The sequence below is a fragment of the Crocuta crocuta genome, unplaced genomic scaffold (assembly GCF_008692635.1).
Source record: "Crocuta crocuta isolate KB4526 unplaced genomic scaffold, BGI_CrCroc_1.0 scaffold36, whole genome shotgun sequence".
Lineage (NCBI taxonomy): Eukaryota > Metazoa > Chordata > Mammalia > Carnivora > Hyaenidae > Crocuta > Crocuta crocuta.
In genome coordinates this window covers 23,215,421-23,227,470 of record NW_027532203.1, presented here as the reverse complement: position 1 = coordinate 23,227,470, position 12,050 = coordinate 23,215,421, and positions in this window count along the sequence as shown.

The following is a 12,050-nucleotide window of genomic DNA, read 5'->3' as shown; positions in this document are numbered from 1 at the left end:
CCCCTGTCCTTTTTTCTAGACTGTATATTTCTTTCTCCTTTTCATTTTCAATCATATGTTTCCCCTTTTAAATGCATTTTTACCTCTCCAAACCTACCCATCTTTAAAGGCTAGGTTAATTCATTACTTCTGGTAAGTCCAACAAATTCTAGTTTGTTTAGAAATTTATTTTCTGAAATTACAAAGTGTTTATTTTCTATATCACTTATATTGTCATTAAAAAAAAGTAAATGAGAGACAACATGACAAATCGTTAAAGGGCAATATCTCTGGAATAAGAACCAACTTCTAATTTGAGCTTTCTTCAAATACATGACTTCAATTTCCTCATCTGAAAGTAGGGTTAATACCTTAAAATAATAAGAACCTTGTGATTGTGAGATGAAATAAAATGTGTCAGTGCTTTGCATGAAGTAGCCTCAGTTCTCCTCTCTCAAAATGTACTCACGTTTAATATCACAATGGTACTCCTATATCCAATTATCAGACACTGCTCTGGATTCTTATTTCTCATGTATCTTGTCTTTCAAATCATATTTTAGTGTCTTAAGGGTAATAACCATGTCTATTGCTTAATCTCTCTCTCTATATTATCTAGCTCATAATGAGTTCTAATTAAATATTATTTTTCACTATCAATATATTATATATGAATACCAAGTAGCTATTTGGAATAAAAGCATCACTTCTTCACACACATAAAATCATGCATTTGACATTTTCACTAATACTCTGATAGGAAGTGTCAATCAAACTAGACATAAATCAAGCCTGCTCCCCTTTTTTTCTGAAGGCTTTACCTGTCCGCATCTTTTTTTAAAGGTAAAATCATTTTGGGCCCAAATCTGATATCCCTTTTGTTGAATAATGGTTGGGAAATATTAAAATAGGGTAGCCAGATGGCCAAATCCAGGTGTGACAGAGAGATTTGGAGAGATTCTGATCAGAATTCAGTTAAGGACCTTCAAATTAGTCTGCTAGCACTTGGGAAATCTTCTAAAATCACTTCATATATATTTTCCCCCTTAACTCTCTATCTTTCTAAAGACCATCTCAATATTGGGTCAGATTATGCATATTAAGGGATCTGTAAAAGCCATGCTAATTTAAGGTGCAAGCACTGTGCATTACAAATGACCCACACCAGTAAAGCCTCTAAATCTATGCATGTGTGACTCATCAACTCCCAGAAAATCGGGTCAGGAAATGCTCAGTTTAGAAATTAAGTCTCTGCAATGTAACAACTGCCCTTTAGATAGAATGCTTAGTGGTATCAGAGGGCTGCAACAGATCTTAGAGCTCAAGTCTTTTCCTTAACTTGCATGTAAAACCTTTAAAAGAGATAGTTGCTGTTGTCCTTTTAAGGATCATCGGAGAACTCTACCTCCGACCCTTGGTTTATTATGTATTATTCTATTATTATGCTAGTGCTATATTCCCTCTTTGATTAATGCTATCAAAATATTATTCATTAACTGGTGAAGACAAGAATACATTAGGAACTTTAATCTGACATTGAAGGTCTTTGTCAATGGGACCCCAAAGCATCTTTACAGTTTCATTCATTAAATATTGAACTGGCAGATATTGCATGCCAACCAGTTCCTACAAGTTGCTTAGAGTACAGTGGAGAAGACAGATGAGCACTCAGGCAAATACAGTACAATGTCAGCACAAACAGATAGAAGATATAATTGAAAACAGTGTTAAAAGAACCCAGAGGAGGGAGCCTAATGAAAGCTAAGGCTTTAGGGAGGGAGTTTAAGATGAAATAGCTGAACTGAATCTTGAAGGATGAATAGAGATAAGAAAGGGGTAATTGGCATATATTCCACCCAGAGAAGAAGATGTACAGAGGAAAACATACCAAGCACATTATCTATTTTGGCAATTGCAATTAAATCAGAAGGGTTATAATATAGATTACAATGGCTAGTATATCAAACAATGGAAGCTGAGCCTGAAACAATAAGGGTTTGTTATCTCACAATTTGTAGGTTAGGAATTTAGTAGCAGTTTAGGTGGTTAGTTTTGATTCTAGACTTTCTCACAGTGTTGTTGACAAGGTATTGTCTGGGATTGCTGTCATATAAAAGCTTGAATAGGGCTGGAGGATTTGCTTCCAAGATGGCTTAATTATATGGCTATAGTCACAGAAGCCTATCTTTGAGTAGTAAAGTTCTGAGAAAAGTCTTAATGAACTTATAGACAGGAAGATGTTTAGAAAAAATAGCAACTAAACAAACAAAACCTGGTATTGTATATATATTTTGTTACCTAACAAACATCTCCAAACTTAATGCATTTACATTTTAAACAATCATTTCTTGCTCACAGAGCTGTAATTTGGGCAGAGCTTTACTACAGTGGCTTGTCTGTGCTCTGCCAGTGTCAATTCAAGCACCCTGACTGGGACTGGAAAATCCACTTCCAAGATGGCTTACATGGTCGGCAAATTGGTGGTGATTGTCAGTTGAATCTTTCTGTTGGGAGCCTTAGTTCTTTTCTACATAAGCCTATCAGTGGGACTGCTTAGGCTTCCTCACAGAATGTTGATTAGGTTTCACATTCAAGTATTTAAAGAGATAAGAAATGTAAGTTTCTAGTCTCTTAAAATCCATGTTCCAAAACTGGTAGTGTTATCTCCACTGACATTCTTATGGTCAAACAGATGCTACCCTGATTCCAGGGGACATGACATTTGATCATTTTTAGGCTGTCACAATTAATTTTTGTATATTGTTATTTATCATTTCTTAAGAGTAGTTCCCAAATTAAACTACAAATTTCTTGAAGGTAAGCACTATCTTATATCCTCTTTAATAGAGTACTGAAATAGCTTTGAAATAATATAATAAACAATTGTTTAAATGAGGATAAGAGTGTTATAAGGTACAAAGGGATATAGGCATCAAGCATGACTATACTGACATGAACATTCTTAGAAGATGGAGGCAAACAAAAATAGATATTTTTAAAAGAGAAAATTTAGTTATATAGTTCCAAAATATCTCTGCTAAATCTGCTTTTATTTTTACTTAAAGCAAAGGATTTGTGAGTCATATTTTGTCAAAGAAATGCTGTACTTATTAGGGGTGCCTGGGTGGGTGGCTCAGTTGGTTGAGTATCCAACTATTGGTTTCAGTTCAGGTCATGATCTCACAGTTCAGGGTGCGAGCTCACGTCTAGCAGTGCAGTCTACTTGGGATTCTTTCTGTCTCTCTCTCCCTCTGCCCCTCCCCTGCTTACGCTGTATCTGTCCCTCTCAAAATAAATAAATAAAACTTAGGGGAAAAAAAAGGTAGCAATGTACTTGGAGTCTTAAACTAAATGACTTATTATGAGGTTATTTTAGCTTTAAAAGTCTGTGAGACTTGGGTTCAAGTTCTGACTGTACTATTTAACTTATTTGAGATATTAGGAAAAGATCCTCCCAATCTTTGGTCTACAATTTTTGATCTGTAAGGCTTAATTAATAATAGAATGCTATGTCAGGGAAGGGTATGAGAGATAGATTGGAAAAAGAATGCTTTCTCCATTCTTTCAGATTCATCTTTAACAGCAAGTCCACTGTATGCTAATTTGTTGAGGATGAACTTAAATGCACCAAGTCAGAATTGCCACTCCAAGATTCAGGTTCTTCAAAGATTGACCCAACCCTACCTATGTAACTTCATGTCCTACATTTTCAAATTAAATGCTCCATTGTGTTTATGCATCCTGTGCATATGGGATGATGCCCGTCTTCAATCTAAAATGTCGTACCATACAATTTAATTCTTAATTATAGCCAGTTGAAAAGTTTAGGATTGGGGATGAGGGTGATGGGCATGGAGGAGGGCACTTGTGGGGATAAGCACTGGGTGTTATATGGAAACCAACATGACAATAAACTATTTAAAATAAAAATAAATAAATAAAAATTAAAAAAAAGAGAGAAAAGTTTAGGATTGACAAGGTCCACAGAGATCACTGTCATATCTCCCCTTGTTTTACACATTAAAACAAACAAAACCAAAACTCAGAGATACTGAGTTGCTCAAGGCCAGAAGTTTAGAATTTAAATCTCCTAATTCCAGAAACAGTGCTTTTCTTCTTCTTCTTTTCAGTGTTTATTTATTCTGGAGAGAGAGCTCAAGTGCGGGAGGGGTGGAGAGAGAAGGGACAGAGGATCTAAGCAGGCCCTGATGGCAGCAAGCTAGATGCAGGCGTCTAACTCAGGAATCACGAGATCCTGAGATAATGACCTGAGCTGACATCAGACATTCAACCAACTGAGCCACCCAGGCATGCTGGCAGTACTTTTTCTATTCTATCATGCTATTAATCTGTATTTCCTGTTAGGGTTCTATGTAAATCCTTCCAGATAACATAAAACAGTAAAGTAAAAAGGAAAATAAAATAAAATAAAATGCACATTATGACTAATTCCTACCTGACCTTTCAGTTTGGAACGAACTTGTGACAAAATTAAGGTGATGATGCTTCAGCTTCTAACATATAAACATTTATGGTAGCACTTATTCCTTTACCACCCCCTTTTCAATTGACCTCAGATAATATTTGGCTATATTTTATTTACACTCCAGCATGAATACGAGCTATTGGAATGTGATATTGGGAAGAAAATATTTTCCCGTGGCAAAGTAGTTCCTTTAAGAAGGTTAACAAAATATATTCTAGGGGGGACCCTTTCCTAGAAAACCAATAGCCACATCACTGTGGTGGCCATATGTATTCCCTTCACAAGCAGTATCACCAAATAAGAAACTATTTGATTTTGAATAAATCTCTGTTCCCAGCTGTGTACTAACATTTTACTTTGTTTATGAAGACATGTGTCTGATGCACATAAGCCTCCTGAGTGGGCAGATAAAGTAGGAACTGAAGAGAGAGACTTCGGGGAATTTTATTTCTGACAAGTGATCTTGCAGATATGAAAAAAACAAACAAAGCTGTAAGACCTACTAAACTCACCCAAAGCTATTACGCTCTCTCAATCCTGCTCTTGCTAGAGGTTCTCATTTCGTCAAGGCACATTTACAGGCAAAATCATATACTGCTTGGGTTTAAAAATAAATTCTCAATCATGTTACTGTTAATGAAGAGTCAGGGATATGTTTTATAATAGCTCACTTTCCCCTGTGGACAAGTGACCTCATTGATGCTTGAATTTCCAATTTCAATTATTGCATTTATGTATTATTTTTAATCACATTTTAACACACTCTGTCTGCCTTCCCTCCCTGAGCATCTGCCATTTTGAAAGTCTCTCTTAGAAAAAAGTAAGAATAATACAGTATCAGACCTAGAAGTTATGATTAATCATTGAACATGATTTGAACATTCTTCATTGTTATTTTGTTGTTGTTGCTTAACAGATGAAGATATTAAGCTCTGGAGGAGCTACCTGGACATGCAAAATCACATGGTCAGATACAGCAGAGGTGGAACTAGAAGCCAGGCCTGTGCTCCAGTGTTCAAGATACAATGGAACTACTCACAACTTATCACACAATTTAATTCAGTTTACTTGTGCGCTCCCGTCCAGTCTGTCTCCAGTTGGATTCTATTCTACCTTTTCAATTAATATTCAATATTTATAACTCTATGCCTGACTGGGGTCACACCAGTGTATTAACAGGCATGATCCCTGTTTCCACGATTACTAGGATTTCACTATGTCCTCTATGAAGATTAAAGAGCAGATTTCTTGGTTTCCTGAGACACTCACATTCCTGCAGCTACCCCCATTCACCTTGTTCTCACCGTTTCTCCATCACCAGAAGGCCCACCTATTGCCTCACCTGGCTCAGACACTCAGCCTCTCTTTCTGTCATTTCTACAACCCTCCCTTGATGGCAGTTGCTGGCAGCTTCTTTTGCTCAAGGTATTTCAGTCTGGAAAAAATTAAAAGCATGGAAGACTGCCTTGAGCAACAGTGGCTGCTGTTAAGTGCTTTGGCAGTTTGTCAAGATTTAGCCACCTGCCTGGAAGAAGTTTTATTCACTGGCAAATGCCACCCCTCTGTCACCTCTCTGCTTCCCTCCTCCAGAACTCAAACACTCATAAACACTGAATCATTTTTGTATTTATTCATTATGATCTTCATGAAAGTCAAAGGCATTTGACTCAAAAAACCACTATGGCAAAAAACCAGACATTTTTAATCTCCAATTTATTTTCTTCCGGATGACTGCTTTCCAGCATTCCTTCAAACTCAGTATCATCATTTGCCAGAACACCTGATGGTTATGTAAGGACAAATCCAAGTGCAAACAGACTCATCCTCCTTTCTAATTCTCCTATGTTCCCTACTGGAGGTAAACAAATAAATAAATACATACATACATACATACTCTAATGAGAAATAATTAAACTGAATCTCAAGATATTTTAGAAAGAAATAATTTTCACCGATGCTAAAAAATCCTCCCCTCTTGCTGAACTCCACACAATCCTTTTTGTTGGTTTGTTTGCATGTTTATTTATTTATTTGAAAACCAAATTATAGGAAAGAGGTCTCTTTTTAAAGATGTAGATTCTTGAAGGAAGCTATATGAAATTTCAAAGAAAAAGCCAGATCCAGTTTGAAGCCTAGAACTCTTGGGTTTTATTAAGAGAGAGCTAAACAGTAGAGCACAGGGTCTGAGAAAAGTGAAAGTAAACATCTTAGAGTTGAGCCATTCAGGAACCCTAGAAAATTAATTTTTGCTGTGTAGAAACACAATAAATGCTCTAAGCCAATGCCTCTGTAGTTATAGAATTGGTTCATTACTATAACCACACAAGCTATACCAGCTCTTCACTGGGTCATCTATATGCGTGTACTCATGGCCAGGGTCTCACTGGGACTCATTTCACAGAAATGGGAAAGAGGAACAAAGAGAGAAAGTGTAGTCTAAAAAAATAAGTTGTATGATTTATGCAAGGAATAAAAGAAAAAAAGGATGACACTGAAATCAGGCCAGAGAAGCAAAGAAAACAATATTTTGCTTTCTTATTTACATTTAATGATTAATAAATTCCTTAAGAGAGGGAGCACACAGTATGCTCATTTCATAATTCCCAGTCAAATAAATTGATAACTTCCATGCCCAACATTTGGGTGGTGGGCCAAATTTTTTAGTACATACAGAATTGCATAAGCACAGGAAGCGAACAGATAGAAATCAACTCCCTTGTTCTCCAGTAAAAACCTAACCTCCATGTAGTGTAGAAGGTCTCATGGCCAGTGTGTGGCAGAGCAAGAACAGCTTATGTGAGCCTGAACTTCTTGCTTGCCCAGTGCTAGTCTGATTCTGTTTTCCATCATGGTGGGCTGCCCTTGACCTTAGCCAAACCACATGCTTATAGCTGCAAGTGTTTATATTTAAGTAGTCTTCTATTGAATGTGTCTTCTTTCATGTTCCTGCTTTTTGGAATCCTACTCATATTTTAAAATTCAGAGAAAGCTCCATGTCCTTTCTCAATAATTCTGTCACCAAGTTTTTCCATTGTAGCCATCCTTTATCTAAAGGCTAGCGATGGCCAATGCTTCCCAGATAGAAGTTAGGATTGTAGAAATCCCCATTACCCACTGGCTGCTGCCACACAAAAAGTGATTGGCTTCCCTTATATCTTTCTTTTTCCTGCCTTTTTACCTTTTCCTAGGAATTCCTCTTTATTCTTGCTATGATTGGAAAACATTTTGAAATATTAAGAAAACATTATCTTTTATTTGTCTTCACATTCCTTCCTTTTCCTTTCCCTTCATTCAACTAGTTCTCTGATTCTATTATTTTCCTGCTTCACGTGAAAGGGTAACAGCCTACACCTGTTTCTGATTTCTTTTTCCTTAAAAGGTTAAATCCTTCAGAGAAGGTAGAATGTTTTCAAAGATCAAGTGATATAAGGGTATGGTCTAAAGGAAGCACATGAAGGAATGTGAAAAGAGAATCTTTCCTGATAATAGAAAGTTTTTCCAAGCTGGTTTGGAACTGGGGAAAGAAAATCTGGAGGTCGCAGAGCAAAGAGGCTCTGCTCTTTAAATCCAGGCAGTACTGCTGGTTAATAGCAAGACCTGTCCCCATCCCCCCAATTAAAAAGGCAAGTGAGTGTATGGGCTCCAGGTGTAGCATTCTCCGACTTATTAAAACTTCCTAAGTCTCAAGCATGAAGACAACACAGAGCCTGGAAACCTATGAGATCATATACCTAGGAATAATGGATGTCTCTTAGTTAATCTATATAGATAGATGACAATGTGTCAGCATGTATTCAAACCTTCAATCTACACATAAGATCCTAGAATCCTATATTGTGCTACAGAAATTTCAAGAACAACTGAACTAAATTTTCCAAAACCTAGAGGAATGGAGACTCATATTTAGAAATGAAGGTGAGTTAAAGAAAAATAAGAAAAATATATTTTCTTATATATTAGAGATGGTACTCTGAAATGTTATCCCTCTGTCTTACCTTGCTAGATTCTAGAGTCAATTCAGACATGTAGGGGCTGAACTAACTGCTGTGATGACTAAAATCAAAGGGAGGCTGGAGGTAAATAATATCCCCCCTAAACCAGGCCTTTCTTAGGCCAGTGGCTTTGGGGTATCCTGGTGTCAACACTGGTCTTTGCAGCATTCTGGGGCCTCATTCATTCCCTTTGAAGAAACCATCATCACCTCATCACCCGTGAAGCTCTGTGATCTTGGGCAATGCCTCCATTTTCTCATCTGTACACAAGAGTTTATAATTGTACTTACTGTTTGGAACATTTATGAATATCCAGTGAGTTAATACATGCAAATTACCTAAAACACCATGTGGCACATAGTATGTAATCAATAAATATGAGTTATTATTATTTTTTATATTATTGTGTTATCCTCTCAATGCTCTCATTTCCTGGATAGGGATGGCATAACTGTTCAGTTAGTTCTTTGAAATGTAAATTATTATGCATATATTTTGGCTTTTTCTCTAGGGTTTAAGCTACAACATGAGAAAATACACTGAGGGAAAAGGAGATGGGTATGGAAGTAGAAAAAGAAGAAAAGCCTTTTCTTCTGTATCTTCTTTGCCTTCAAATAAGCATTTAGGGGGAAAAAAAAGCAAACAAATCCGAAACATTCTTAAAAGAAGTATGCAATCTTTTCAGGGATAGGCTAAAAGGAGAGAAAAGTTGTGAGGTTAATCCTAGGGGACAGCAAGAAGAGAAACCCATCCTTTTCTTAGAGTATATAAATGAAAAACAACTTTGTAACCAGGGACTGGCCAAGCCAAACCATTCCCCAGGGATTCAAACAGACCAAAAGCCTCAATTTCTCAAAATTCATCACCATTATGCTCTGATACTTCCCTACTGTGCCTCAGTGCCTACTTCTACACATCTACAGGCCTTGCCCTGCTGAAGCTCTGAGTACAAATGAAAGGGGCCCTAAGGACTTGGAGTTAAGATAACTTCCTACCCATAACAGCAGGCAGAGACCCATTCTTGGAGATGCAAATTTAAATTCTGAATGCATTATCCTACAGAAATGTTGCTTCACTTTGTATTTAGTTTCCATAGTGTTATTAGGACATTACTGTAGTTCAGCTACATTATGACTTAAGTAGGCTTTTGTGAGTGGCTTGGGAACTAAAACACCCTGTCTAAAACACAATTCTACAGGAAAAAGTGCCTCCCAACTTCAAAAATGGACTTGTAAATCAAACTTCCTTTCAATGTATGGGAAGGAAACTATTGGTAATAATAGCATGTGTTATGTTTTTATTTGAACGTGTCTTATGACTCCATGTAAAATACTAACAGGTAGATTTCTCCAAAATTTCTTTATAATAGTCTACCTATAAACATCCTTCAGCATATATACACATGGCCAACACAGTATGTTTTACATAGGTATTCAATTAATATTGGTTGAAACTGACTTACTCGCCTGCCAGAGCTGGCTGTTCTAAGGGACTGCTCTTTGAATCATGAAAACAAATTTCCTTGTTAACTAATTTGCTGTGACTGAAATTTATTTTTCCCAAAGTTATTCATATTTCTAATATCCAAAAGGAAACAAACACACACATGCACACAAATTGTGTACCACACTTGCTAGGAACTACTTGCTTAAATAAAAACAAAGGGCACGATCAGCACCAAGCACTCTGTAATCTGAGTATTGGCTGGTGTGAGACCACAAGGAATTACCTCTAATGATATTTCATTTCCTGCTCTTTTGTGAAAGGGCAAAACCATCATGGAGGTCACTTTCAACAAACCTGTTTGTTTTTCCCTTCTTGGTGTTTATCTCCACAATTGAGACCCAACCTCCTCTCATTTCCTTGGCTCAACACCACCTCTCCACCTTACCCTGTTCCTCCTCCTCTTTCTTTCTTTTTTTTCTTTTTCCCCCCTTTGAAAACTCTAATGACTAGAATAAACCAAAATGTCAACATTTGCAATTCTGGAGCTTCATTTAAGCAATAAAAATAATAATTAAAAGGGTAAAACCTTAGAGAGATTTCTTCATTTTATATGGTTTGCCAGCGATGATACACATTCAAAAAAGCCAGTAAAAGAATTAATTAGAAACAGCCAAAGCTCAACAAGCTCTGCAAGTTAATGAAGCAGAGAGGAAAATGTCATCTTTGAGACCCAGAGCTGCATTGGCTTGGATAATATCCACTCCTGCCTTACTCTCCTAACTAAACCTCTTTTAATCTCTCCTTGAGAAATCAATGCTAATGACACGGATTTACCAAGAAATGACAGCAGATAATACCACGAGAGCTGCTCCTGTTTAATGTAACTTAGTTCTGATGGGAACACTCAGAGTTTCATTCTGACAGCGAGTTGTTGTTTTGCATGTTCCTTATGGGATTGAAAATAATGGAAGAGCTTTGTTTTATTTTATTTTGAATCCTTCCATTGTTGTTTGTTTGTTTGTTTGTTTATACTTCTCCCTCTATCTCTCTTTCCAAAGCAGCTTTTTCTTCTCTAGCCATGAGATTCCCACCCCTGCCATCCTCACCCACGAGCTCCAATCCAGTTTGATTTCTTCTATCATCGCTGGAATGTTTCTCTGATGGCCACAGGTCTCACTGCAGTATACATGGTTGCTTCACTATGTCTCTCATACAAAAGGTGGTTTGTGTGCATATACCTATTTCTTTGTGTTTCTCTTTCATTTGTCTGTTTCTTTGGTTGCTGTGGTCAAAATATATAGGGTATCTTAAGAATATGCGTAGAATACACAATTCATATACATTTAAGGAATATAATTCTTTTATTATTAAAAGCATACATATAATGTTCATATTACATAGCAGTGCTGGTTTTAAGCACATCATACTAAGAGACATATTCCACAGCGTATTTATTATACCTGCAAAGAACTGGGAGCCATAAGGAAGGAAGTGTATCTATTTGGCCACTTATAAGTGACCTGGGGAAGGAAATTCACTCCTTCTGAGGTTTTCTATTCTGTAAAGAGATGCAAATCATATCTATTTTGTATTCCTCTGTCCATAATAAATAATGAGAAAATGTAAAGTGCTTAGCATATATTTGGTCCCCAATAAGCCTGCTTTATTCCTTGTTCCCTCTTTTAATTCCTTCTTTTGGAAATAATAATACTGTATTTTACCTTTGTGTGAGAATCTATCAGTCTTTCAAACATGGTCACTGTGGCCACAGAGGCTTCTTTTTGGCATAAATGTGGTAGAAGCGTCAAACATTCCTCCAATGTCAGAGATATCAGAGCAAGCAATTTGTCCCTATTCCTCTTAATCTGAGGCTCCCCAAGTGAAAATAATACTTGCATGGAAGGATTAACTAGTGAAGACAACATTTAGTTCTACGGACTTTCTAAAAGTATTATCAGGAACAGATTTAGGTTTTGTGAGACTTAAAGCTTACACAACTGGGGGTTTCTCTTATAATAGAAAGAATACAAAACTGGATACAAGAATATGGATGGGGTCCTGAAGCTCAAAGTTCATTTAGTTTCACAGAAAAGAACACATCACAGTTTTCCCCCCCCCCCCCCCCCCCCCCACACCCCCCCCCCCCC